A 26,548-nucleotide genomic window follows, 5' to 3' on the forward strand; every position below is an offset into this window, starting at 1 on the left:
CATCAAGGGACACTAGAAACAAGATACCACCAAGGACATTGTTCTTGGTTTTGTTGTTCGTTGCTGTTCAGATGCTAATTTGTGTCCAGCTCTTTTCGACCCCATGGACTGCAGCATGCCAGGCTTCCCTGTCCTTCATTATCTCCCAGAGCTTGCTCAAACTCATGCCATTCAACCATCTCATCCTCTGTCACCCTCTTCTCCTCCTGCCTTCCATCTTTAACAGCATCAGCATCTTTTCCAATGAGTCAGCTCTTCACATCAGGTGGTCACAGTATTGGAGCCTCAGCTTCAGCATCAATCCTTCCAGTGAATATTCAAGGTTGATCTCATTTAGAATTGAATGATGTGTTCTCAGTGCAGTACAAGGGGCTCTCTAGAGTCTTCTCCAGCATCACAATTCAAAAGATCTCAGTGTTTAAAGGGAAATAAAAGTTTACACGATCCAGTCAACTTGGTGTAGTAGCGAAAGCACTGACATTAGTTCCATCTCTACAATCCTGAGTTAATTATTAAATGGTTTTAGATTTCTGGTTTCTCATCTGTCACAAGAAAGTGATGTTTAATGACATGAAAAGTTGATTTATTCAGTTAGAATAAACTTAGCAGGGAAAAAAGAATTTTCTGAATCTTTCCATAAATTACAATGGCACTGTCTCACTAAAACTAAAGATGAGTATGGGCTGGACCTCTGGTCTGTGGCCCACGTGAAGAACTGTAACAAGAATGAAGCCCTGGTTTATTTTTAATGGAATAGGACTCCACTGAAAGACAAGTTAGTGTTGTCGGCTTCTCAGCATCAAATTCTCCTGCTGAGAGCAGTCTTCCTTTTGAAAGAGCAGGAAAGCAAACCAAAGCAGAGTACAGAACTAAACCTGGGAAGACAAGGCCATTATATGCACAGATCTGCTACTTCTGGGTATAGGAACACATTAACATCTATCAAAATGTAAATGTCATCCCTCTTAGATAACTTCTGGGTTAAAAGGATCTCATGTGGAGGGTGGGATTTTAGATTTTTGTCCACTCTTCCTTGATTTTCCAATGATCTTTTTGTAGTTTTTACGAAATTGATGTTTTCTGTAGCCATTGTTTCTGTAGACAGGAGTCACCAATAGTAAATGCAGTACAAAATGTTGGTTTATATATAACAGTGAAACTACTATTTTTCAATCAGCTAGGCTTCTAAATGGCATTTTAATATAAGAATATTGTCATCAACTAATGCAGGGTGATTTCTTTCTACTTAGGTGCCCTTTGCAATCATGAGAATTTAACCCATCTTGAAAATTGCCAGGTAATAGAAAATAGTCTCATTCACCAGCTTAATAAGGCAAATGCCTTTACTTAAGATTTCAACAACATTCACTGATCACCTTATCTATCCTCTGCCCTAGGTTAGAGAAGAGAAATACAAAGATAACTACTACATAGATTGTGATTTCAAGAATCCTGAAGTCTATTAGGAAAAAAGTAAAAATAAGTAAAATAACAATAATCACTATCACTGTTATTATTATTATGCAAGGGAAAGCTGCTATCATAATAGTATCTATGCAATGCAAAGATAGCTCATGAATAGAGACAGGGAAATACAAGGGTGTGAGGAAAGGTTCATAGAAGTGGGCATTTATATAAGTAAGTTGCAGAGCATAGGACACAACTGAGTGAGCGTGAGTGCAAGACAGTGAAAGGGGTGATGTCTGGGGAGCTCTGATGGGAACACAACGCTAGCTGCCCTTGGTAAAGTCCTCCCAAAGTCCCTGGTCTCTAGACCAAGTAATTTCCAGCAAAAACTGAGCCCATACATGGAAGCCTGAATAAATATGCATTGGAAAAAAAGCTTGGGTAAATAGGCATTATTAAGTTTATAGCTAAATAGTCTCTTGCATTCTTCTACACCAGAAAGCAAGGAACAAACGCACATTCTGTTATGTTTCTTAGCATCTGTATTCCTCCTAGGTTGCCCTGCTTCTCATAGAATAGCAATAACTTCCAGCTCAACTATGAAAACAAATCCCCAATTCAAAACTGAGAAAATGCTTACTTCATATCCAATTTTTAAATATAAAGCACAATTTTATCCAAGCTTATTTTTATAAACAAAAATATGCATAGAAAAGCATTCTGAAACTAAATTAATTTATATATGTAAACCCTGCAATATATTAAACATATTTAATCAACCAAGCTGAATTCATTCTAAGAGGAAAAGATACAGTACCTGGCTTTGATAGTCAACAGATGGCAGGATATTTTCATGATAGCATTTTCATAAAGCCCAAGTATGAATGACTAATCTATTTGCCTTGGAGGGAAATGGATGAATAGTTGAGTATGTTATAAGGGTTGACAGGGCTCTGGTCTAAGCATACTTATCATATAAAGAGCAAGATGGAAATAATTCTATATTGGAAGATCTGCTTTGTATTGGGTAGTTACATGAATTACTCTCTGCATTATATATCAGCTTCTTAATTACCATGCTGAATTCCTGGCAACCCAAGATATTTTGTCTTTTTTATGTTATCTAGAACAATAATTATATGGTGAACTTTTTCACTTTTTTTTTTTTTTTTTTAACTTTTTCACTTTTTTAATGTACTACATTGGTGTTATTTTACAAAATTAATCTAAGTCCTATTTTTCCTAGAATGTTCCATCTTTTTATTGATATCTTTCTTCTCACTAACCAAGATTTTTTTCAAGTTTAAATCTGTCTTTCTAAGAGGTAAACAATTAATGTCACTTTAGTAACAACATACACATTCACATACATACACAACTTCCTTAGGTATTTTTATCCAGAAATGTTTCATTTTCTTAACTAGATCAATGCTTATAACATAAAATTTGCTCTAGGAACCATGCAAAAGAAGAAACAGATTGAGAGCATTATGTCAGTTTGGACTAAGAAAAGAGATACTTGTTTTACAATGTGGTGCCCAATCAATACTTTATAACTTCATTTAGTTACAAGGTAAGTATCAAATGTAGTCTCCTTTGAGGAGAAAAAAAGTCAAGATCTCTCAAAGTTATTTTTGGTTTAGAAAATGTCAGCTTCAAAAAGAACAACCCAGGGAAATCAGAGCTGCTCTTAGACCCAAATGAGAGAAATGGGAGTATTTTAGAGGACCCTGTATATCACAAACTGAGGCACAAAATAAATTTATTAATGGGCACATGCACATCTCTGTCACTCACAAACCAGTGTTCAGAGCTAACATAACCAGTTCTGTAAGATATTTAAGAACCAGCTCACGGTGGTAGGAAGAACCTTATCTGTAGTATGCTCTGATCCCCAAGGTGTAAATTCTCCAACCACGGCAGGTTTCAGACTCCCAACGTGATGTCACCGATTTCAGAACTGGGAAAGATGCAGTGAATGGATTCTCTCAAATCATATGTGCTGGCTCTAGCCCAGCAGTGGCTGTGCCTCTGACCATACCCTCTTGTGACTAATAAAATACAGCCAGGTTATCTCCATATCTCTTGCCCTCTGTCTGCTAAACAAAAGATGACTGTGTCCAAATGCCATGAAGTTTTCTGTGTTGGGTTTCTGATGGCATCAGAGATAGACCTTGACTTTAGACTGTGGGCAAGATTTGAGAGGCAGAAACTTTTAGGAAAGAAAAAGGACAAGTTAATTCGTTTCTCAAATTCTTCCTCTCTGATAACTTAAATGTAATAGATTCTTGCATAAGGGAATTTCATAGTTGGAGCAAAAAATAAAATAAATCAGTGATTTTGCTCAAAAAATAAATCATGGATTAAATTTTAAAACTTTATGAATTGTGTATCTTTTTATTTGATCACTGAGCCAGAAACCACTAGCCTATCAATAGAATATTTAGTCAAGTATAAGAATAAATGTCATCATTTACAACATGACAAAATAAGTGTATTTTGCCAAATTTCATATTAATAAGGTAACATCCCACATAGTTTATTTTGTCATGTTAAGTCCTATTTGTCAAGGTAGAAAGGTAGAATATACTTAACAGCTTAACAACTTGATTTATAACTCTAAGTATTTGGACATTACTAATTAATTATGTTATTTGTGAAAATTGCTTTTCAGTATTATCACATTCAATATTATACTTGCTATGCAAATGGACAAGTTAATTCTTACCAAGTAGTGTGGAAATATGAGTTAAAATTTTGGATTTGAATTTTTAAAGCAAGCTTCCCCCCACACACAAAAAGTAAGCACAGTTATTGACTATAAATGCAGTTATTTAAGCATTTACATGGATAACATTCTGCTGCCTGTGCTGTGCTTAGTCGTTCAGTCGTGTCCAATTCTTTGAGACCCCATGGACTATAACCCGCCAGGCTCCTCTGTCCATGGGGATTCTCCAGGCAAGACTACTGGAGTGGGTTGACATGCCTTCCTCCAGGGGATTTTCCCAATCCAGGGATCGAACCCAGGTCTCCCACATAGCAGGCAGATTCTTTACCATCTGAACCACCAGGGAAGTCCAAGAATACTGAAGTGGGTAGCCCGTCTCTTCTCCAGGGGATCTTTCTAACCCAGGAATCAAACCAGGGTCTCCTGCATTGCAGGTGGATTCTTTACCAGCTGAGCTCCCAGGGAAGCCCTCTGCTTTCTGGAACCAGATTAAAAATTTTGAAGGCAGTAAGCAGTATTTTTATTTTCTTCAAAAGTTTTCTGAAAGCCCAACATTTTTTTGCCCAAAGACTATGGATTTTCTTATTTGAACCTAAGTAATTCTTGAAAGTGAAAGTCACTCAGTCGTGTCCGACTCTTTGTGACCCCATGGACTATACAGTCCATGGAATTCTCCAGGCCAAAATACTGGAGCGGGTAGCCTTTCCCTTCTCCAGGGTATCTTCCCAACCCAGGGATCAAGCCCAGGTCTCCTGCATTGCAGGCAGATTCTTTACCAGTAGAGCCACAAGGGAAGCCCAAGTCATTCATGAGTGTGCTATAAAACTCTAACTAAAAATCAAATTTCCTTGAGTCTTAAGTATCTCAAGTAAGAATTAAGGACAGTACATACATATCATATGTACCTTGCAGTTTTGGGTGTTTTGCAAGAAGACACACTGCAGAATGTAACACAAGCTGAACTGTCACTAAATGTTTCTTGCATTCCCCTCTCTAAAATATAGTTTCTATGGCAATCATTTAACATGTTTATAGTCCCATGTTACTATTTAATTAGATTTTGATCCTTGGAAGACAGAGACTATGCCTCATTCATTTTTAAATCTCTAACCCTGGGCTTGGGACCAGGTACATTTCTCAGCACTGGACAATGTCAACAACTTAAACATAAATGCTATGCTACATGCTTTTGGTGTGGAACTTGAAACACCTGAACTACGTGCAGCGAGAATAAATGTTTACCCATGTGATGTGATGTGATTGAAGTAATCCAGTTTTTTACAGAATCCCAGTTCCACAATGTCTCACATTTTATCAGTAGAATTTAATTACTTTGAGATTTTCTCTCTATGGTCTTCTTTTATTACAAAAGTAATCCTAAGATCTTTGCAAAACAAAAAACTTTTTCTTTGTGGGGATCTGAGGGCAGTAGTACCAGAGGCTGGTAGAAACTAAAATTGAGGCAAAGAAAAGATTTTTGCTAACATTTTGGGAAAACTAGCTCTATGATATTTATACACAACAACTGCAAATAACTTATTGTACAGAATTTGCACATTTGGTAACATTGAAATTTTTTTTTTTTAATTGCACTTTGGAAGTCATAGTATTTACCAGTGAGTGTGTGTTCAGTCATGTACAACAATTTGGGACCCTAAGGACTGTAGCTTCAGGCTCTTCTGTCCATGGGATTCTCCAGGTAAGAATACTGGAGTGGTTTCCCATGCCCTTCTCGAGAGGATCTGACCCAGATATCAAACATGGGCCTCCAGCATTGCAGACAGATTCTTTACCTCTGAGCCACCAGGAAGCCCAGTATTTACCTGTATCCCAAACCCAAATGACTCTCTCGTACTCTTTATTTTTTTGTCTCATGCTACAAACACTACAACTCAGTTCCTTCCTTCCAGAGTCATAAAAAGAAGTTATAGGAAATAAGTCTTCATCCTCACTCATCACACTCACTCTCATTCTGGAATGAAATGCAAATCAAACAGGAAAATGACAAATATGAGCTATAGAATATCTGCGAGGATCTGGAAAATCACAAAAGTGGAAAATGATAAAAATAAATGAGGTCAAGGCAAAGCATCTTTGTCTTGGTGAGGAAGATGTGGGCGGAACGGAAAGCAGGGAAGCTGTGGTGTGGGGGAGGCTCCGTCCATTAGACACATATGTTACAGAAAAAGCCAACATGTTTAAAATCAGTTAATTTAAACTCAAATATTAAATCCTGCTTTGTATTTTCTTTTATGTAGCTTTTTCAAGTTATTTAAGGAAGTCATTGAAGACAATCTCTGGTTTACTCTGCACAAGTAGCCACAAAATTTTGGCAAGGAATTGACCCATTAATGTCATGGGGAGTAGAGCGTCTTCTAACAGAACCACACTGAGTCCTCTGAATAGAGCTCTCATCTGGAATGAAAATACTGTGTTCGCCATCTAGACTGTGGCTCGTCTGTACACACAACCGATTTACCAGGTTAGTGGTCTGCCCCAGGAACAATTCTTTGTTTGGCTTCCCTGTTATAGCCTAGTTTTTAGAGACTGCTTCAAATCCCTAGGCACAGAAAACTTTTAAAAAGTTCCCCTCTGGTGATAACCAGGAACAGAAATGGGAACTTGGTGGAATACTTACTCTCAACCTCCTTGCTTCACTTATAAAAATAAATAATCTAGAAGGACCTCTAGGGAATCCTCAGAGGTGGTCATGTCATTACTTCATGTAAAATGTTAGATAAAATTGCAACTACTGATGTTGCACCTATGTGCAACAATGCATTTCCACCTACATTGCTTATTCAGTCCTCACAACAACCCTATGAGCTATCAAGGTTCTACTTCACAGAGAAGAAAAGAGAGGCTTGAAGAAGTGATTTGGCTAAAGCAGTGCAACTAATAGAATTCAAGCCTAGTTTCTGGGTTTCCCAGTTTGCACACTTTCTGCCATATTGTGATACCACATGTAAAAAACCCAAGTCATCCTTTAATTTGGGCACTCCCGAGAGCTTTGGCTCCTAGCACTGTTTTCCATTTTTTAAATCAACTTTAAAACTTCTCTTTTTTACAAATGAACTTATCTATGAAACAGAAACAGAACCACAGACGTAGAGAGCAGACCTGTGGTTGCCAAGGAGGAATGGGGGCGGTGTGAGGGGGATAGATTGGAAGTTTGGAATTAACATATGCAAACTGCTATTTATAGAATGGATAAACAACAAAGTCCTACTGTATAGCCCAAGGAACTCTTATTCAATATCCTGAGATAAACCATCATGGAAAATAATATTTTAAAAGAATGTATGTGCTTGGTGGCTCAGTTGTATGTGTATAACTGGATCACTTTGTTGTAGAGCAGAAATAAGTACAGCATTGAAAATGAACTATACATCCATTAGTTTAAAAAAAAAAAAAAAACTTCTGCTTTATTATTCCAGTAGTTGTTCATCTTTTCACTTTCCTGTTCTCATTCCACGTTCACATTCTTCATCTAAAATGTTGTCACTGTATCAAAGAAATCTCTGTGGAAACTATAAATTTTAGTGAACTGAGAAGGGGCAGGCAATTGTAAATGTTCCTTTCATAGTTTATTCTTTGACTTTTCTTTCATTAATACACTTACAGAACTAAAGAACAGGAGCATCTTGAATCTTTTAATTGCCTGAGGGGACCAGGAAAGGGGTGGTCCTTCTATGTAGCCCACATGTACAGAGAGGAGTGTGGCTATGCTTGCATTGGGCAGTCCTGGGTCTGTGCAAATAGTAACAGTGCTCCTCTCCCTCTCCAAACTGCCCATTTGATCTCTAAATTGTTCCCTCAAGACCAAGCATATGCTAAGTTGCTTCAGAATCTGACTCTTTGGACTGTAGCCTGCCAGGCTTCTCTGTCCATGGGATTCTCCAGGCAAGCATAGCAAAACACCTTCTGGATAGACATTCTCAGTCATTTACAAAATCCCGCAAAGAACTTTCCTTTGGTAGGGTTCTACCAGCCTCCTGTAATACAGATACCTACTCCTTGGTCTGAAGTTACAGTACTTTTTCCTGAAATGAGCTTCTTTAAATTTGATTAACTGCAACCATGAAGGGCAGGAGTGCCCATATGACAGAATGACATGTTAGCCAAAGGTCATTTATATTTGACTTTGCAGCACAGCTGTTTTTGTACTGATTTTCTTTTCCAAGAGTATCTGGATTCTATTCCACAAAAGCTTAGAGTCCAATAATACTTTAATAGCTGTTCTTTGAAAGCTGTTTCTTTATTAAGCTTGGGAAACCCCAAGCTAAACAAGTTTTTGAAGTAAATATTTATAAAAGCATTTAATATTTTAACATGCACTGCACATCTTCAGGGCTGGAGAGATAGGTTATGGAGGATGTTTACCAGTTGACTTGACAGTGGAAGACAGTTGAGAAACCAGTGGAGTAGGTTTAGGCTAGGACAATGTGAAAATTGTCTTAATAGTGCTTGGCATATCAAAGTAATTCATAAACAGTTTAAATGATTTTAATTTCCCAACCACCACTAGCTTAGTGATGAGGAATAACAAATTAGGTTGAGTAATAGTGCACTCAACTAAAGTAGAAAACCTGCCCTCTGAATCCCACCTAGAAAATCTTAGGAAATATTAAGAAATCTTCCCAGAAAGAGAACTCATCTGTAGTTACCACATGAAGAATTAATTGTTTAGCTTTGTATTTAAAAAGATTCTCCTCACAAATTATTCTGCTAATATTAACACCTATATGTAGGACAGTAATTGACCGAAAGTATTAAGATGTGAAATTCACAAAGGAAGTCAGAGTCAGACCTGATATTATTTATCGTATGTATATGCACGTGTGTGTGTGTGTGTGTGTGTGTGAGCTGCCTGTAACTGGTTTAGTTTTGTAGCACTTACCACACTGATTGTTCCTATTTTGTTTCCAACAAATCTAGGATATATTTTTTTTTCATCTTGGCATCCCACAGAACTTGCAACAGCATCTTCTGAAAAAGCACATATAGTTGTTTCTCTGTATCCATGAAGAATTGGTTCCAAGACCCCCCACAGTCACCAGAATCTGAGGATGCTCAAGTCCCTTATATAAAATGGCTAGCATTTGCATATAGCCTAGCCCATCCTCCTTTATACTTTAAATTATCTCTAGATTACTTCTGATACAATGCAAATGATATGCATATAGTCATAAGTATAATGTTTTTTTAACTATTTTTGGCAGCACTGTGTGGCATGTGGGATCTCAGTTCCCCCACCAGGAATGGAACGGTGCCAGAAGTGTGAGTCTCAACCACTGGATAGCCAGCGAAGTCCAATAAGTACAATGCAAATACAATGTAATCAGTTGCCAGCATGTGGCAAATTCAGATTCTGCTTTCTGGAATTTTTTTCCAATATTTTCCCACCACAGTTGGTTGAATCCACAGATTTGGAACGCTTGAGTACAAAGCCTGGCTGTACATTAGATGGATATGCCTAGAATCTCATGAACATTTCCTTTCTTCTTCTTTTTTTTTTCATTTATTTTTATTAGTTGGAGGCTAATTACTTTACAATATTGTAGTGGTTTTTGCCATACATTGACATGAATCAGCAACAGAAAAATAAAATGAACCAAAATCTGGCAACAATCTAAATATGTAACAAGTACATGGACATGTGATACATCTATATTATATAAAAGAAAAAAATACTAATGTACATAAAACAAGAATGAAGCTCAAAAATATGCTGAGCAAAGGAGACAAGAAACTAAAGATGGCATGCTGCATCATTCATTTGATACTCAAAGAAGACAAATCTTATCTATAGAACAGAAAGCATATCAAAGTTCAAAAGGGTGTACCCATAAATTATACCTAATAAAGGTGATTCTTTTTTTTCTCATTTATTTTTATTAGTTGGAGGCTAATTACTTTACAATATTGTAGTGGTTTTTGCCATACATTGACATGAATCAGCCATGGATTTACTTGTGTTCCCCATCCGGATCACCCCTCCCACCTCCCTCCCCATCCCATCCCTCTGGGTCTTCCCAGTGCACCAGCCCTGAGCACTTGTCTCATGCGTCCAACCTGGGCTGGTGATCTGTTTCACCCTTGATAGTATACTTGTTTCAATTGCTGTTCTCTCAGAACATCCCACCCTCGCCTTCTCCCACAGAGTCCAAAAGTCTGTTCTGTACATCTGTGTCTCTTTTCTGTTTTGCATATTAGGGTTATCGTTACCATCTTTCTAAATTCCATATATATGCATTAGTATACTGTATTGTTCTTTATCTTTCTGGCTTACTTCACTCTGTATAGTGGGCTCCAGTTTCATCCATCTCATTAGAACTGATTCAAATGAATTCTTTTTAATGGCTGAGTAATATTCCATGGTGTATATGTACACAGCTTCCTTATCCATTCATCTGCTGATGGGCATCTAGGTTGCTTCCATGTCCTGGCTATTATAAACAGTGCTGCGATGAACATTGGGGTGCACGTGTCTCTTTCAGATCTGGTTTCCTCGGTGTGTATGCCCAGAAGTGGGATTGCTGGGTCATATGGCAGTTCTATTTCCAGTTTTTTTAAGGAATCTCCACACTGTTCTCCATAGTGGCTGTACTAGTTTGCATTCCCACCAACAGTGTAAGAGGGTTCCCTTTTCTCCACACCCTCTCCAGCATTTATTGCTTGTAGACTTTTGGATAGCAGCCATCCTGACTGGCATGTAATGGTACGTCATTGTGGTTTTGATTTGCATTTCTCTGATAATGAGTGATGTTGAGCATCTTTTCATGTGTTTGTTAGCCATCTGTATGTCTTCTTTGGAGAAATGTCTGTTTAGTTCTTTGGCCCATTTTTTGATTGGGTCATTTATTTTTCTGGAATTGAACTGCAGGAGTTTCTTGTATATTTTTGAGATTAATCCTTTGTCTGTTTCTTCATTTGCTATTATTTTCTCCAATTCTGAGGGCTGTCTTTTCAACTTGCTTATAGTTTCCTTTGTTGTGCGAAAGCTTTTAAGTTTAATTAGGTCCCATTTGTTTGTTTTTGCTTTTATTTCCAGTATTCTGAGAGGTGGGTCATAGAGGATCCTGCTGTGATTTATGTCGGAGAGTGTTTTGCCTATGTTCTCCTCTAGCAGTATTATAGTTTCTGGTCTTACATTTAGATCTTTAATCCATTTGAGTTTATTTTTGTGTATGGTGTTAGAAGGTGTTCTAGTTTCATTCTTTTACAAGTGGTTGACCAGTGTTCCCAGCACCACTTGTTAAAGAGGTTGTCTTTTTTCCATTGTATATCCTTGCCTCCTTTGTTGAAGATAAGGTGTCCATAGGTTCATGGATTTATCTCTGGGCTTTCTATTCTGTTCCTTTGATCTGTATTTCTGTCTTTGTGCCAGTACCATACTGTCTTGATGACTGTCTCACGAGCATATTTAAGGCAAATAAAGTCCTTAATCCTTATTGGTTGGTTGTTTTTTAAAAAATAGTACCATTTGGTACAGTTAAAGATGACACAAATCTTCACTAAATATACAACTAAGTTTGCCTTCTTGTTAGATCTGTTTTTAGTCATCTGGTAAGGAAAACTTGTTTTTCAGAAATATTTATCATATTGCCATCTCACTTATCAGAGGGTCTTTGCTATTGTGCACTTTATAGGGAGGTATTTTGCTGAATTTCCTTGGTACCCAGAAAAACTGTCTTGTTTCAAATTAATCTTTATAGCTGCAAAGCTAAGAGAACTTTAGTAAGACATATTCTTCAGATTTTAAGTTTTGTTTTTCCATAGAGTAATTCAACATATTTTATCCTAAGTAATTTAGAACTCTTCATGTGTAAATGTATATTTTATTTTCCCTATATAATTTTTTGGAGCAACATCTAATTTCTATTTCCATTGGTTATTAAGTTTAACTAGCCAAATTTTAATCTTCTAATGACTACCTCACATTATTTTTAGAATGAGGCTAGACATAAATAGGTATATAAATAAATAGAAGAACAGGTACATATTCTTAAATATTTTCTTATTAAAACATTTCCCAACCAATTATGAAACCACACTTGTTTCTCTAGCCAAGATATGTGATACATCTTTTCAAATGTTCTCTAGAAATTCACAAGAATATAGTGACAAATATAATAAGAAATTTAAAAGTGAAACATTTATTCATCTGTGACCATTCCAGATATTTTAAAAGGAAAAAAAAGCAAACAAACTACTGTGTCTAGTGTATGTTCAATTCAGTTTGAAGAGATTGTTTTGAGTTTTGACTTTCTGGATTTTATAATGTTCCTTATTAATTTTCTGCTTATGTAAGATAGTATTAATAGTAACAATTTCATGAGAGTATCACTAGAGAGGTATTTTTATGCCAATTGCATACATGTATTCTGTTAACTTCACTTTCACTTTTTTTTTCATTTATTTTTATTAGTTGGAAGCTAATTACTTTACAATATTGTAGTGGGTTTTGTCACACATTGACATGAATCAGCCATGGATTTACATGTATTCCCCATCCCGATCCCCCCTCCCACCTCCCTCTCTACCCGATCCCTCTGGGTCTTCCCAGTGCACCAGGCCCGAGCACTTGTCTCATGCATCCAACCTGGGCTGGTGATCTGTTTCACCACAGATAATATACATGTTTCAATTCTGTTCTCTCGAATCATCCCACCCTCGCCTTCTCCCACAGAGTCCAAAAGACTGTTCTGTACATCTGTGTCTCTTTTTCTGTTTTGCATATAGGGTTATCGATACCATCTTTCTAAATTCCATATCACTTTTCACCTTCATGCATTGGAGAAGGAAATGGCAACTCAGTCCAGTGTTCTTGCCTGGAGAATCCCAGGGACGGGGGAGCCTGGTGGGCTGCCGTCTACGGGGTCGCACAGAGTCGGACATGACTGAAGTGACTTAGCAGCAGCAGCAACAGCATTCTGTCAACAAGCTGATGAGATAGATGCTATTTTTCTTATTTTATACACAGGAAAAATGGGACCATGAGAATTTAAGTAACTTTCCCTGTCACCCAACTTTAAAGTTCCTGGAGCCAGGATTTGAATCTCTGACTCCAAAGTACATAATAATAACATTAAAAGAAGGGTTGGGATAAATTAGGAGCTTGGGACTAGCAGCTACAAATTACTATATATAAAATAGATAAATAATGCTATATAGAAAGCATACTGTACTGTAGTGTTTACTACTGTGTAGCACAGGAAATTATATTCATTATCCCGTAATAAATCATAATGGAAAACAATATGGAAAATAATACATTTGTGTGCAATTGAATCACTTTGATGTACATCAGAAACTAATACAACTTTGTAAATCAAGTATACTTCAATTAAAAAATTTTTCCCACAAAAAAGGAATATTTTATATAGATTCAGGCTATACTTTTCAAATAGTGCTTTAAAGGAGAATCTGATAAGTTTAATTTTTACTGTCTCAAAAGTAGGACTCTTGTCTCCTAAAAAAAATGAATAAAACCATTTAATATTTAAAAATGTTAAGGAAACCAACTGCTTTAATTAGCAAGATTCTTTCACTAAACAGAGAAACCAAAGTCAAATTTCTCTTCACAAATAAAAAAGTAACTAAATTGAAAAATTACCCTTCCATGAAAGATTAAAAATAAAATGACTCTTAAGAACTTTATTAATACATTGTTAAATAGGGTGCTAGCAAGACTTTTTTTTTCATTCAGCTGAGGAAAAAATTCATTTTTCCGTCAAACACCAATGTTAAGTAGGTTTGAATTTCTTTCCTTTGGTAAGGGAATTGGATTAATGTGTCAGAGCCCTAGGCTTAGGGAGTAGGTAGATTCAGTGTTATGTTTACACACTAGGCCTTTGAATATCATTTTGAAACAGAGGGAAAAAAGCCAGAGCACTTAGATCTGGAAAACTCCTGCAAACAGAGACAGTCTAGCAAAATCAAATCCATTCATATGAAAATAAAATCCTCTAGAGTCAAAAGACATTAAGTTTTCAACGGTACTATTGTGACAAACTGCCTCCCACCTACAACCTTCTGCGATATCTCCAAGTGGGGACAGTACTCTATATACAGAAAAGATGTCTTCCTTCTTTATTTTTGCACTTGGAAAATTATGTCTGCCCATCTGAGACTTAGGCATCTTAAAGTTGGGAAGCAAATGACAGAAGAAAAATTTACCAGACTATAAAACTTAATTGTTTCATTCAATTCTAATGGAGCATACCACATTATTTGTTATGCAGATACTTTTAGTGACAAGATCATCAGTGTTTTTATGGTACTCTAATTTTGAAGTGTGGGGAGTGGATGGATAGAATGTCTGTATTTGACAATTTTTAAAAAAATTTTTGACTGTGCTGGGTCTCCACTGTGACTGTGGGCTTTTCTTGAGCTGTGACACAGAGGCTTAGTTGCCCCAAAGCATGTGGGACCTTAGTTCCCCAAACAAGGATCAAACCTGTGTCCTCTGCATTGGCAGGCAGATTTTCAACCACTGGACCATGAGGGAAATCCTTGTATTTGACAATTGTAACCAATATTTTATTCTTGAAACTCTCCCACACTTTCTAACTGGGAACATCAAATCTTCACGCCCTAAGAGAATGAGAATTCCTCATGTCCAGCTCCATGGACTTGGGAGAAAATTTCCTAATGATAGCCTAAGAGAACTGCCCAAAAAAGGGCAGAATCGGGATTAACCCAAAATCCAATCCTCTTTTCACTATGCTGTCTTTCTCTGATTACTCTATTTCTTTTTCCATCGTTGGCTTCTCTTGATCATTATAGCATCTGAGGCTGGCCAAGCAATTCTGTTTCCAAGTCTTTTCTTCAAAGATGATTAGATAAGGCTGGGTGTTTTCATGCACCACAAACCTGTATTTATCATGCTTTTTTGCACCTGCATCACACTTTAAATGAATGGTATATACCAATATATGGAGCCCAGCAGGTGGAAAACTCAAAACACCATTATACTTCCCTAGTCAGCATTCTTTCTCACCACTATTTACTGCTGATTTTTTCACTTAAATTCATAATTTGGAGATCTTGAAAAAAATATGCTCAATATTGCTACTAATTTGGGAAAAGAAAACCAAAACCACTTGAGGTATCACTTCAAACCAGTCAGAATGGCTATCATCAAAAGGTGCACCAATAACAAATGTTGGCAAGGATGTAGTGAAAAGGGAACCCTCATACAGTGTTGGTGGGAATGTAATTGGTATAGCCACTGTGGAAAACAGCTCAGAGGTTTCTCAAAAATCTGAAAAAAGAACTACCATATGACCCGCAATTCCACTTCTGGGTGTATATCTGAAAAAATACCAAAAACGCTATTTCAAAAAGATATAGGCACCCCAAGGTTCACAGCAGCATTATTACAGTTGTCAAGGTAAGGAAGCAAACTAAGTGTCCATCAACAGACAAATGAATGATGAAGATATGGTATGTATATATATATACAATTGAATATTACTTAGTCATAAAAAGAATGAGATTCTGCATTGGCAATGACATGAATGAACATGGAAGGTATTATGCTAAGTGACATTAGACAGAGAAAATGATATCACAAAAATACTGCATGATATCACTTATATCTGAAATCTAAAATAATACAACAAACTACTGAATGCAACAGCAGCAAAAAAAAGCAGACTGACATATAGAGAACAAACCAGTGGTTACCAATGGGGAGAGGGGATGCGGGTAGCAAGGAAAAAAAGAGTTATTACTGGATTGTTTGAAATCTTGTGTGTGAAACTTGAAATTTGTAAAGCACCATAGAATTTAAAGGATCTTTCATTCAAGTTAAAAAAAAAAGAAAAAAGTGATACTATTTGGGGAATCATAGCACAAGTTAATTTTCAAAGAGAAGCAAAAATATAACCTTTAAAACGTTATGTTAGAGATAGTATCACAGTAAAATTGAAAATGGTTTCCCACATACTTCCAAATCATTCTGTAATAAAGTCTTTTCAAGTATTTTTCCATAAGGTTTCTCAAATTCAACCAAAATGTTCCGTTTTTTTTTTTTTTCCCATTCTCAGTCATTTCCCTTCCCTTTTCAGATTTTCAAGCCTAGTTTATGACAAAAACTCAGCTGTTTTTCTTTCCGTCAGAGATAACTATCCTTAAAACCTTCCACTTCATCACTTCTTCATTCAAGAACTTCCCCTTACTACATCGTGTCCACCAGCTCAAACCTAAATTTTTAAACTTCCCAATTATATACAAAATAGATAAGCAACATGATCCTACTATATAGCACAAGAAACTATTCAATATCTTGTAATAGCCTATACCATTATAGGTATCTGAAGAATAAGAATCTGAAAAATAATATATATATATAAACTGAATCACTTTGCTATATACCTGAATCTAATACATTTTAAATCAACTATACTTCAATTTTTTAAAAATTACAGGTGAATTATTTTATCTCTTTTTTTCAAAGAAACCACAACTAATAGCAGTTCTGCGCTGCTCTAATTAAGCATGACCTTTTATTGCTAGAAGTCCCCTGTGGTGCAATTTATGGTACCTAGGAGAAATTTAAAACATGTTTACTCACACTTTGAAGCAGGAAAGGCGCATTAGGATAGAATCCCCTGAGTTACAAGAGGAGCTATGTGATTTTCCTCTGAAGAACTCTTCAAATAGAGTTCCAGCTGGTCCATGGGTCACATATGGTCCTGAGAGGATAGGTTATCCAATTTTCCTTCTTGCTCCTAAAATGATTTGAACATAATATGTTCTCTGGAGACAACTTGCATAATATCTGCTCCCTTCATAATTTTTTTTTTATCCTTTAGGAAACCAACTACCCAAAAAGAAAAAATAAAGAATTAAAGCAAGAGTGTTTATTTTGACCATTCAAGTGCCCAAGGAGTAACCTCTTTCTCAATTTTCGAGAGACTCCAGGTAAAAATTAACTATATCTCTCTCTTTTATATTTTAATGCCAGGTTGAAAAGTTTACCTGCAATACAGGAGACCCTGGGTTCAACCCCTGGGTTGGGAAGATCCCCTGGAAAAGGGAATGGCAACCCACTCCCAGTGCCTGGGAAATTCCATGGACAGAGGAGCTTGTCAGGCTACAGTCCATGGGGTTGTAAGAGAGTCGGACACAACTTAGTGACTAAACCACTACCACCACCATAGAGGACAGGAAGGCACCAAAGTGTTTTAGGTAAAGATGACATAATCTAATTTCTCTTTTAAAAAGTTATTCTCATGGGATGGGGAGAGGCAAGAGTGGAAGAGGAAAACCAGAGCTGAGAATTTCAGTTTCTCAGTTAAGGGATGATAGTGGCTTTAATTAAAATGGTGACAGTGAAAATGGAAAGAAAGGGGAGGATTTTTAAAACAACAAATGAGAGGAAAAAGAAAGAGGAAAGCTAGATCTGTAGCCACCATTAGTTTTTGTGAAGACCACTGGAAGAGAGGGTGTGGGCTTCCCATGTGGCATTTGTGATAAAGAACTCGCCTCCCAGTGCAAGAGACATAAATACAGGGATTTGATCCCTGGGTTGGGAAGATCCCCTGGAGGAGGGCATGGCAACCTACTCCAGTATTCTTGCCTGGAGAATCCCAGGGCCTGGAAGGCTATGGTCCATAAGTTCACACAGAGTCAGACACAGCTTAAGAGACTTAGCACACATGCACGGGAAGAGAGAGAGATGAGGACAGGGATGGAAGGCAGAGTGACACACAAGCGGCTCACCCATTATCAGTCAGATATCAGGGATGGAGCCCACGCTGTAGATACAGAACTTGGAGGTCATCAGCTTTAGATGTCATTCAAAGCCCTTGTACTATCTGAAACCATCTAGAGGAGGAAACCAAAAGGGGAAGAAAGGAGAGGGGAAGAGAGCAGGGGGAGAGGAGGGAAGATGAGAGGGCTCAGGACCAGAAGCCTTAAACTTTAAAGGCCAGTAGAGGAGAACAAGCCACCATCAAAGGATACTGATAAGGGATGCTGGGTCAAGAGAGGACTTTCTTTGTTTGTCTTGAGTTTGTGTCTGCTTTCTGAAATGGAAGCACTAGAATGTATATACATGCTTATGGGAATGATCCAGTATAAAGAACACCATTGATGACTTAGAAGAGAAGGTTAAATCAATCAACATACTTAGAAAGGCAAGAGAGTTTGGATCCAGAGTGAAAGAGGTAAGATTTACTGTTTATCTGAATCAAGTTTGAGAAAAAGTTTCTCTGATAGTCCCAACACAAGAAGAGATGTTAGACCTTTTCTTTTACCTACTCCTTCCATTAACTTCCAAATCTTCATTAATATATGACTTTATACCTAATATTGCAATATTTAACATGATACATATTTGCTTTTAAGGGAGGTTTTTTTTCTATTTACGTTAATTCTTATTGACTAGACCCAAGCCCAAAATAGTTTTAGTTATCATCAATTTTATCTAGACACTGAAGGAAGTATTTTTATATTTACTATCTCATTGAATGCTTAATATTAACAAAACAATGCATGCATGTTATTGTGTATGTGTTAATTAAGGTATTGTTGCTCTACAATGTTGTGTTAATTTCTGCTGTACAAGGAAGTGAATTGGCTGTATGTTTACATATATCCCCTCCATCTTGGACCTCCTCCACCACCCACCCCCGCCACACACACCCATCCCACCACTCCAGGTCACCACGCAGCACTGAGCTGAGCTCCCCGTGCTATAGAGCAGATTCCCACTAGCTATCTATTTTACACACGATAGTGTATATATATCAAAACACTGGAAGTGCAGCACAAAATGACCTCCGCTGTTTTCTTTCACTCTTTGATTCATGCACATTCAACTAGCACTTTCTCCTTTTGACTTCTCAATGAGTTAAAAAGAACTTAAAGGAAAAGGAACTATGGGTTGCTTTATCTTCCCCTTTCATCTATGTCATCATTTTCACATAAGTGACTGGCTAATACAGGGAAGTAACATGGTAAATATATCAGTTTGCCAGGGCCAACATAACAAAATGCCACAGATGAGGTGGCTTAAGCAATTGATACTTTTTTTCCCACAGTTCTAGAAGTTCAAGACCAAGATGGCAGTGCTGACTTCTTCTCAGTACTCTTTCCTTGGCTCAGAGGTGCTTTCTCTCTTTATTTTTAGATGGTATTCCCTATGTCTTTTGATGTTTGCATTAAATGTTTTCTTCTTGTAATGTTTTTGGAGGATGGCCCACTCTAACGACCTCATCTAACTTAATTATCTCTTCAAAGAACCTATTTCCAAATATAGTCACATTTTGCAGTACTGGGGATTAGGACTTCAACATATGAATTTGGAAGGGCCACAGCGCAGCCCATTAACAGTCAGAAGGGATATGACCATGGTCACTAGGTGTTCACGCTTCTTAGACCACCACGGCCTTCTCTCTGAAGTCAAACCAAGTTTCAGTTGGAGGGTGTGGCTCCTGGGGCTGCTGTCCTCTCCACTTACTCAGTGTAACATATTGTGCTCTTTGAGTCTCACTGAGCTCTTATACACCAAGCCCCCTGGGGTTCTGTGCTCCTGAAGCATGAAGAAGGCTATATGAGGATGTTGTTGCTATTGTTTCGTAGCTGAGCTGTGTCCAACTCTTTGTGACTCCATGGACTGCAGCACACCAGGCTTTCCTGTCCTTCACTATCTCCCAGTTTCCTCAAATTCATTGTCCACTGACTCATGATGCCATCCAACCATCTCATTCTCTTTTGCTCTCTTCTCTTCCTGCACTCAATCTTTTCCAGCATCAGGGTCTTTTCGAATGAGTCGACTCTTGGCATCAGGTAGCCAAAGTATTGGAGCTTCAACTTCAGCTTTCCTTTAGGATCAACTGGTTTGATCTCCTTGCAGTCCAAGGGACTTTCAAGAGTCTTCTCCAGTCTACGGCCATACCACCCTGAACGCGCCCAATCTTGTCAAGAGTCTTCTCCAGCACCACAATTTGAAAGCATCAATTCTTCAGTGCTTGGCCTTCTTTATGGTCCAACTCTCACATCTGTACATGACTACTGGAAAAGCCATAGCTTTGACTACACATACTCTGGCTGGTAAAGTGATGTCTCTGCTATTTAATACACTGTCTAAGTTTGTCATTGTTTTTTTTCCAAGGAGAAAGTGTCTTTTAATTTCACGGCTGCAGTCACCATCCACAGTGATTTTGGATGAGGATGTGATTTTGTATATAGATGGCATGGCAGTAAATAGCAGACATACCACTTGAATCTCCTCTCTTCACATACATGCTTGCTCCATTGTTTTATATATATATATATATATATATATATATATATATATATATATATATATATATTTAAAATCATTTATTGCCTATACTGGTTCTTAGTTGCAGCATGTGGGATCTTTGATCTTCTTTGCAGCATGTAGGATCTTGCATAGTTGTGGCATGCAAACTCTTAGTTGCAGCATGTGGGATCTAATTCCCTAACTAGGGATTGAACCCATGCACCCTGCATAGGGAGTGTTTAGTCTTAGTCACTGGACCACCAGGGAAGTTCCACTCCATTGTTTCTTATAAAACTCAAGTTTAAATGTAAAATCTCAAATGTTAAAGTATTAAGAATTTCAAGATGGCAACAGCAGAGGAGCAAACCAAGAGCTTCTGAGCAAGACTTCCCATGCAACAGTACAGGTTGTATTCTCATGAAGCTGGCCTTGAACACAGATGCGGCCACCCACGGAAGGCGCTGTGATGTGGTACTGTGTAGTTGTCTCTGCTTTGTTTCACCTCTGAATTGGCCCAAGACATGCCAGGGCTGGCAATCTTTTCTCATCTTTCTTAGAATTGCCATGTGGTTTTGGCAGAAATACCGACACACCTGATAAAAATATGTATGCTGAAATGCATTCATAAAAATGTATAGATCAAAACTACACAATCTGAAAATGATTTTAAGAGAAGCCCATATCACAGCTTATGCATAAAATATTACATATTACACATTATAAATATATCTTCTGTACTTATAAATATTAGACAAAATAAAACAACATGCTGGATGGCACTGAATGTAAGTCAGGTTATAATGAAATAGTCTTAATTTTTTAAATGTGCATTTTTATATCTCCTTTTTAATCCATCAGCAGAAAGAGCATATGGACTGTCAGCTTCCAAGCTGGACACCTGGGTGTCCTGACCTTTTCCTGCTTGACTCTGCTGTTCTGTTTCAGCAATTTCAAAGTATGGTGGTCATACTTTGATGGTGGTCAATCCAGCCCCATCTCTGTTGTGGTTACTGAAATTCTTCCCAGTATCTGGCAATTCATTATTTGATATTCCTAGGTTCCAGCACTGCCGGAACTCTACATCAATTTTTATGCTTCCAAGAGTATTCAGGGTGCATGGCAGGAAGGGCAGATCAGCTATCTGCCTTCAGAGCCAAGAAATCCACCTGCTGTACTGTCACTGCAAAACCAAGAATGAGCCGTGGATTTTCTGGGGTCAAATGAAGCACCTGCTGCATACTACCTTTTAATATTGCACATGTGTGCACATGCACACACACACACACACAAATTAGATGTGGGAGACACTGACACTGACTCAATGACACAACCAGGATTATACTCAACTTGCCAACCTCACTCACTGCTATTATGCTATTACGTTCTGCTTTGGGAGGTTAAGTGTTAGTCGCTCAGTTGTGTCTGACTCTTTGTGACCCCATAGACTGTAGCCCACCAGGCTCCTCTGTCCATGGGATTCTCCAGGCAAGAATACTGGAGTAGGTTGCCTTTCACTACTCCAGGGGATCTTCCCAACCCAGGGATCAAACCTGGGTCTTGCGCATTGCAGGCAGATTCTTTACTGTCTGAGCCACAAGGGAAGTTCCATAAGAGGTAATGTCTCTGTCTAATGGGATAAGACATAAATACATAAAAATGTAACATGTCAGGTAGAGAGGGAAATGGCAACCCACTCTAATATTCTTGCCTAGGAAATCCTTTGGACAGAGGAGCCTAGCGAGTTACAGTCCATGGGGTCACAGCGTCAGACATGACTAAGCAACTAAACAATATCAACAAACCTGTGAGGAGTTGGAAGCGTTATAAAAAAATTAAACAGTGGTGGGAGTTAGAGGGAACAATGGGAGGGGGTGCTACTTTAGGTAGAGTCACCATGGACACCCATTCTGATGGTGTGAAAATTGTTAAGAGACTGGAAGGAGGGAAGGAAGCAGTCACACAGACATCTTGCAGGGACATATTCACGGGGAGAAAGAGCAAAGGGTCTGAGGCAGGAGCTTCATGTGTTTCAGGAAGCATAAGGAAGCCAGTCTTGCTAGAGAACAGTAAGAGGGGATGAGGTTTGAGATTTCTTTGAATTGCGAATCCAATGGAGTAGTCACAGCAAGGAGTCTTGTGATTTATTCACCCAGGAGAAAAACCTCGAGGAGATCAAAGGCTGGGGTAGGGGCACTCCTAGGGGAAGACTGCTGCAATAGCCCTCAAGAAAGATGATGGCAGCTTGCACCATGGCAGCTTGCACCATGACGGCCATGGTGAGGTGTGGTCAGATTTGGGATATAATCTGATAAATTTTCTAATGAATTAGATTTGAGGTATGGGAGGAATAGAACTGTCAAGGATGACTCCACCTTTTTAGCCTAAAGAGCTAGAAGAACAGAATTGCCAATGACTGTAATTCTGCAACTTCTCCTCCTTTATAAAGAGATGACATTTCATGACAGACTCTAGGTCCATCCACAACATGACAAATGACCCGATTCCATTCCTTTTCATGGCTGAGTACTATTTCATTGTATATATGTACCACACCTTCTTTATCCATTCATCTGTCAATGGACATTTAGGTTGCTTCTATGACCTGGCTATTATAAATAGTGCTGCAATGAACATTAGAATACCAAGTGTAAAATACATAGCTAGTGGGAAGCTGTTGTATAGCACAGGGAGCTCAGCTCAGTGCTCTGTGATGACCTAGAGGGGTGGGTGGGAGTGAGGTTCAAGAGGAAGGGGATATATGTATACATATAGCTGATTCATGTTGTTGTACGGCAGAAACTAACATAACATTGTAACGCAATTATACTCCAACAAAAAAATAACACTGTAATCCAAGTGAGTATTTGCTATGATGATAATTAACTTGAAGTTAATTCTAATTTATAAAATTACATTTTAAAATTATTTCTTGACTATAAAACACTACTATAGTATGTGTAACATTCCTCACCACTGATCATTGTAATTCCAGTGTACATAATACCACATTTAGATTTTTCTGCATGCTCTTTATTTGGAGACCTAAAGAATAAATGAGCATTCTGCATTCCCCAAATGCAAGCTTACTTTCAGCTATTGTTTTAACTGGAATCTACTTTGGAGAACACTGAGTGTGTTTTGGTAAAGATGCTTCATAAGCCAAGACTTGTGAATTGAGCGATCATATAATTCATCATCCAAACTAAGACATTTTAAGGGGGTGGTCTAATAACAATGTTGTAATAATGAACATAAACAAGGAGGGTCCAGGTAGCCTAGTCATGGAATGTGATAAGAATAGACTCAGGAACTAACAAGGTGGCAAGAAGCTTCCAAAAGTACGACCTGCTGCAGAGGGCTGAGGTGTGTGACAAATGAGACCTGATCCTGGCTGGTGTTGGAGCAGAAGATGGCCCACCTTAATGGTGGGGCAGAAGGGTTTCTTAGTAGAGGCAGTCATGATGATGCAATGACAGGAGAGCTGTCTGGTTTTCTGTAATACAGTGAGGAGCAGGGGGAACAGACACTGCAGCATCAGGGTTGGGCCCCAAAAGCTGGATTCAGGACAAGGCTTCCATCCCAGAAATAGTCAGGGAACCAGAGAAGAGTGCAGTCCCAGCCACTAGACACCCAAGTGTCACAGTCCCGTGAGGAGCCCTCATATGGCTTAAGACAGTCAAATGGTCCCAAACCTCACCAAGTTATGGGAGGTGGTGAGATTCTTAGTGCTCTCTTTGTCTCATTCTCAAGCTGGAGGTTCAGTAAGGAATAATGTCTGAAAGGGACTCACAATCTACATCATTCTATGCACAAAAAAATAACAAGACAGGGTTATGTCCTATAAAACATCAAAGGCTACCATCAAAGGACAATTAAAATTGGTATTATGAATGATTTTCACACCAACAAAAAATCATAGAGAAAAATAGCACTAAGAAATAGCACTAGTATGTTGCCAAATATAGAAAGATATGTTTTGCGGTATTTTCTTTATACATCTTATTTGCTAAGAATAGAGAGTGCAGCTAAATTCCACTGCTTATCCGCCCATCACATCTCTCTTCCTCCCTCCCCAGATGTAACCACTACCCAGAACTGGATGTTTCTAATTCTCATACACATTTTTTATGGTTTTGCTCAATATAGAGGATACATTAAAAACCACTATTGTTACATATGTTTTAAAACTCTATTTAAATGGTGTCATATTATTTGCAGTACTCTGCAACCTGTTTTTTCTTACCACATTGTATTTTGGAGCTATATCCATTTTGCTAATGAAACTCTAATTTATTATTTCAGTATCTGATATTTCATTATATGAGTATACCAAAGTATACACACACCCATGCAGATAGATAGAAAGATGATAGATAAATAGACACATACATACATATAGAAACTATTGTTGTGTTGACAGTTGTTTGCAATTATTCGCTATTACAAAGAATGTAGCAATGAAAATGCCTTCCCATTTTTCCCTGTGCCCACATAAGAGGTTTTCTCAAGCAGTGGCTCCCAGTGGGGCAGGATCAGCTCTTAGGAGACAATTGAACATTTTGTGGGGGAGGATTTGGCTCCCACAGTGATCGGCTGGCACTCCCGGCATTTCCTGTGCTGAAGTCAAAAGCAGTGACTTGTCCTGTATCCTCCAGTAGGGCTTCTGTGTAATTGAAAAACCTGTTTGAAAGTAACCCAAGCCTAGAACCTTACTCCATTTTATACATATAAACACAAACTATTGCCATATACTCTGGATGTTAAATATAACTGTAAATTGAGCAAAGATCATATTTTGTTCACAACTTTATTAATTTGGGAGAACTTGCCATTTTGGAAAATTACATCACCAACAGTAACTTAACTTTTGAGTGGCTAAAACAACAGTCTGTTTTTAGAAGTCCCATTCACGTAATCTATGAAGGTATGTGTATGTGCGCTCAGTCGCTAAATCACCTCCAACCGTTTGTGACCCCATAGACTACAGCCCACCAGGCTCCTCTGTCCATGGGATTTTCCAGGCAAGAATACTAAACTGGGTTGCCATTTCCTCCTCCAGGGGTTCTTCCCTACCCAGGGACAGAACCAGCATCCCCTGTGTCTCCTGCATTGACGGGCGGATTCATTGACGCCATCTGGGAAGCCCTACGCAGGTATGTACTTCTTCATTATTCCCAAACATCTATATATTGAAATACATATTTTATGATGATATTTCTCTTTTATATTTAGATAATGGCATTATACTGACTTTTGTCTGAAATTAAAAAGAGGGTGATTTTGTTGTAAAAAGAGAGTTTAGATCTGACAAACAAGAGAATCATTACCTCTGTGTGTGTGTGTGTGGGTGTGTGTCTGTGTGCACATGTGTGTGTGTGCATACTGTATACACACAGAAACTACCAAGTACATCCTTAACATTACAGTCCTTTATCAGTTTTCCTTCTAGGGAAGTTGTGCTAGTTTTTTTTAATTTTTTTAAGCTTTGTTTTATTCTAGTTGTATTGAGATTAGTTGACATACAGCACTGCATAAGTATAAGGTGTACAGCATGATGAAGTTTAGTGAAGATTCATCTTCTCATATAGATACAAAATAAAAGGAAAAAGGTATTTTTAACTTGTATGAGAACTCTGAGGATTTACTCTCTTAATAACTTTCATACATAACATACAGCAGTGTTCACTGTATTGATCATGTTGTATGTCACTTCCCTAGTATTAATACTTATTTATTGTATAACTATAAATGTATACCTTTTGACCACCTTCATCCAATTCCCCATCTCTCTACCCCCTGCCTCTGGTGACCACAAATCTGATCTCTTTCTCTATGAATCTGTTTGTTGAGATATAGTTGACCGACAATCTTATTTTAGCTCCTGGTGCACAACACAGGGGTTCGGTATTTCTATACATTACAAAGTGATCACCACCGTTAGTTGTGCTAGTTTATAAACCCACCAGCAGTGACTGAGAACTTTGTTCCACGTGCTTGCCAGTTTCTGAACTGTCACTTTTTTTAAATGACTGCCTATCTAACAGGTATGACATAAACTTTGATTGTTGCTTAATTTCCATTTCCCTGATACTAGCAAGACCAAGAATCAATTTCACATGTTTGTGGGCCTCTCAGGGTCCTTCTTCTGA

The 26,548-nt window shown here is 38.0% G+C and overlaps 1 long non-coding RNA gene across 1 annotated transcript in view; it reads left to right on the forward strand.

Moving 5' to 3' along the window:
• Positions 1-26,548, forward strand: part of LOC122451210 — a 45,605-nt gene that overhangs the window by 12,117 nt on the left and 6,940 nt on the right. The window contains exons 2-3 of the long non-coding RNA XR_006272337.1: positions 6,394-6,617; positions 16,960-17,068. This is a non-coding gene — a long non-coding RNA (uncharacterized LOC122451210). The remainder of the gene's footprint in view (positions 1-6,393; positions 6,618-16,959; positions 17,069-26,548) is intronic.

The sequence above is a fragment of the Cervus canadensis genome, chromosome 12 (genome assembly GCF_019320065.1).
Source record: "Cervus canadensis isolate Bull #8, Minnesota chromosome 12, ASM1932006v1, whole genome shotgun sequence".
In the NCBI taxonomy this organism is placed as follows: domain Eukaryota; kingdom Metazoa; phylum Chordata; class Mammalia; order Artiodactyla; family Cervidae; genus Cervus; species Cervus canadensis.